At 42.3% G+C, this 4,137-nt stretch overlaps 1 pseudogene; it reads left to right on the forward strand.

Moving 5' to 3' along the window:
• Nucleotides 1–788: 788 nt before the first annotated feature.
• LOC126387252 (nuclear factor 7, brain-like) lies at nucleotides 789–2,950 on the forward strand (annotated as a pseudogene).
• Nucleotides 2,951–4,137: the final 1,187 nt, after the last annotated feature.

The following is a 4,137-nucleotide window of genomic DNA, read 5'->3' on the forward strand; positions in this document are numbered from 1 at the left end:
TAACAAGCTAAGACACTGTTAATTTGGAAGTACTCGTTTGAAGACATTGGGACTTAATAATTGTTGACAGTGTTTTATTTTTTATAGTTATATTGTCCTTCTGATCGTAAATAGCTAGGAGACATTAAAAATGCATTTTTCTTTGGTACTTTTGTGATATACACACATGCAGTGATGATTTCTGGGTAATATGTTTGTTGGTCTTATCCAATGTCAAGTCTGTGATTATTTGACGAGACGATAAGATTATACGGTTGCGAATTCAGGCACATAACCAGTAACTAGTGTTCACTAGGGCCCGTTGTAACGACCTCACTCCGCTGCGAGGACTCCTCTGTATGTTTGAATGGTCTGTGATGCTTTTAGGTCGTAGAGAGTCCTGTTTACAGATAGATTTTATTTAGTGTGAAGGGTTTGTTTTGTACATGGAGAACAAAACGCTGTACAGTGGTTATTGTTGTCATGGTCACAGTTCTTGTCTCTGTTGTACCGGGTGTATATGGGGCCTGAGATTCATGATGTTCTTGGAGATGAAAAACTCAGGATTTCTTAGTTTGAAGAAAAAAGTGATTTTAGTTTGCAGGCTGAGATTATTTGATAGAATTTAATTTGGAATAATTTATTGTGTGAATGCAGTACATACAGACAAAGACAGAAGTAGTGTACAGTACCTAATGAAGCTCCGCCCATCAGCTGACTCACCTGAGACAAACCAGGAAACAGGTTGTGCCTCACTGAAACAGACACACACACACACACACACACACACACTGAGAGACGGACGATAGGATTTACCTTCAAACCAAAACAACCACTTCACTGAGAGAGGTCAGCTACAGGAGGGAATACTGGGAATACTGGAATATGACCACTTCAACCAGCTGCTGACTGCACACACTGAACCAGAGTTTTACAAGAAAACAAAGACTCAAGGTGAAAGTAACTTTCAGGGAACAGGGAGTGGCTGAGCTGTCTGTCTGCTGTGTGTCAGCTTCACTCAGAGACTAAATGGCTTCAAGATTAGAGGAAGATTTCTGCTGTTCTGTCTGTCAGGACATCTTTAAAGATCCTGTCATGCTGTCATGTAGCCACAGCTTCTGTAAAGACTGTCTGCAGAGCTGGTGGACAGAGAAACCAACACGGGAGTGTCCAGTTTGTAAGAGAAGACATTCACGAGACCTTTTACCTCCTAACTTGGTGTTAAAGAACCTTTGTGAGAGTTTCTTACAGGAGAGAGATCAGAGAGCTTCAGAGGCTCTCTGCAGTCTGCACTCTGAGAAACTCAAACTCTTCTGTCTGGACCATCAGCAGCCGGTGTGTGTCGTCTGCAGAGATTCAGATAAACACACCAACCACAGATTCAAACCCATCGATGAAGCAGCACGACAACACAGGAAGGAACTTCAGGAATGGCTCTGGAGCCCTTAAAGAAGAAGTTAAAGGATTTTGAACAGGTTAAAGTGAAGTTTGATCAAACAGCAGAACACATTCAGGTCCAGGCCCAACGCACAGAGAGGCAGATTAAGGAGCAGTTTAAGAAGCTTCACCAGTTTCTAGAGGAGGAAGAGGAGGCCAGGGTGGCTGCACTGAAGGAGGAAGAGGAGCAGAAGAGTCAGATGATGAAGGAGAAGATGGAGGCTCTGAGCAGAGAGATAGCAGCTCTTTCAGACACAGTCAGAGCCACAGAGGACGAGCTGAGAGCTGAAGACGTCTCATTCCTGCTCAACTACAAGGCTGCAGTGGACAGAGTCCAGCAGCGCCCCCTGCTGGATGATCCACAGCTGCCCTCAGGAGCTCTGATAGACGAGGCCAAACACCTGGGCAACCTGACCTTCAACATCTGGAACAAGATGAAGGACGTGGTCTCCTACACTCCTGTGATTCTGGACCCAAACACTGCTCATCCAGAACTCCTCCTGTCTGAAGATCTGACCAGTGTGAGACAAGGAGAGAGACAGCAGCTTCCTGATAATCCAGAGAGGTTTGATGGTTACTACTGGTCTGTCCTGGGCTCTGAGGGCTTTAACTCAGGGACTCACAGCTGGGATGTCGAGGTTGGAGACAGTGAATGTTGGTTACTGGGTGTGTCAGCAGAGTCTGTCCAGAGGAAGGGATTCACACTGTCTGGAGTATGGACAATAAGGTTCTATCATGGTGAATATACAGTGCTCTCCCCATCAGATCAACGAGCTCTCCCATTGAAGAAGACGCTCCAGAGGATCAGAGTGAATCTGGACTTTACGAGACAAAAGCTGTCGTTCTCTGATCCTGATACTAACACACACATACACACCTTCAAACACACTTTCACTGAGAGGCTGTTTCCATTCATTGTCAGTGTGGGTAAAGTCCCGCTGAAGATTTTACCAGTGAAGGTCTCTGTGACTGTAGAACAACAGAAATAGATGATGATGATGATGATGATGATGATGGACATGAATCAGTTCATGTTTATTTCAAGACAAACTGAATTTCCTTCTCTGACACTTGGAGGAACATGTGACTGTGTTGTCCTGATGATGTTGGTTGTCATGGTGATTAGGATGACATCTACTGTATAAAATCTAGCAACAATCAGTATCTTTTAAAATGATTTTTTTAAGATTGTGTTTGTTCATGTCATTTTTTATGCTTCTGAACAATCCAATCAGAACGTTTATTGAGTTTCTAAAATACAATATCCTATCTGCTTTCTTTAAGCAAGATGGCTGCTGGGCACCAGGTGTATGCTGGGGTCTAAATGCAGTCTAAACTAATACGACTTCAACAAACAAGGCAAGTTACAAACAGATACTGGTGGATAAACATTTAAGAAACATGTTACGACAATGCAAAGCATTAAAGCTTCCTGATAGATCACTATAATGGTGGAGAAATCAGTCAACTCGTGCCAGTAGATGCAGGATGAAGACACAGAATCAAACATGCTGCTGAGGGAAATGAGGATGATACAAACAAGGATGGACACGTTAAAAGAAGGTTCAACAGCAAAGTGGACATTATGCACAGCTTCCTGGGAAAAAAACTATGAAAGCTCAGCTAAAGAAGTAAGTTAAAGACATAAAGGAAAGAAATCTGTATTTTGAAATGATGCCTGGATTTGCTTTATGAAAAGATTCAGACAACCAGTCACATACTCCCTAATAACTTTGATCCTGATGTGTGAATCATTGTGATTGGCCTGCCATATGATGACAGCAAGGACATGAAAGAAAAAATAAGAGAACTACTGGAATGTTATTCCGCACCAGAAATTGTTGTAGTAATGAGGCTGTGAGCGTCAGGAGCCGGTCTGGGGGTGGTGAAAGCTGCCTTTGGTACGGTGGGGACAAGATGGCCGTGCTGAAGCGTAAACAAAACTTGAAGAGTAACCGACTTTTAAAGGGGTTTACCAGAGATCAGCCAAGTCCCAAACTGATCAGATCTTTGAGCTCAACTTTCAAATGCTCCTTCAGGAGATACTGGCTGGAAAGGACTTTTTCATGTCGACTGATGAAGCAAACCAACCCTGAAGTCATTACAGCACAAGCAGGCTCACTGTGTGCAGGTGGGAGACTGAGGAGAGTCTGCCTATAAGCATAGTCCATCCTTTGTCTGTCCCTTGTACTTTGGAACATTAATGGTCGGACTAGTTTGAACTGTAAACTCAGAATGTGGTTGCTGTAGACTTTAAACCCTGACATAATTTAATTAATTAAAACACATTTATCAAATGATGATCAGACTGATGTTCCAGTGTGATTGGATAACTAGAAGAGTGAACACCCATAGTCAGCTGATTAGAGGAAGCAGTGGGAGTGGGATGGAGAGAGTTATGAATGAATGAGCACAAGAAAGGTCTTCCTGATTGAACTTACGCTGAGCTTAATTTCTATAGCACATTCCAGCAACAAAGCGATTCACAGTGCTCTACATAAAACATCAAAATCACCAAAACAAGGTGCAAAAGAAACACATTATAAAAGGACATTGATTAGAGAACTGGAGAATAGAAAATACAAAGTTAAAATCTACTAAGACAGGTATAAAACACAAGAACAGAAGTTACAGTTAAGTTAAAATCAATAAAAGTGTGAATAATAAAACATTACAGTGCAATGCAAGAAATGAATCCCACATTTTCTCTGCTGATATTCA

The sequence above is a fragment of the Epinephelus moara genome, unplaced genomic scaffold, assembly GCF_006386435.1.
Source record: "Epinephelus moara isolate mb unplaced genomic scaffold, YSFRI_EMoa_1.0 scaffold3121, whole genome shotgun sequence".
Lineage (NCBI taxonomy): Eukaryota > Metazoa > Chordata > Actinopteri > Perciformes > Serranidae > Epinephelus > Epinephelus moara.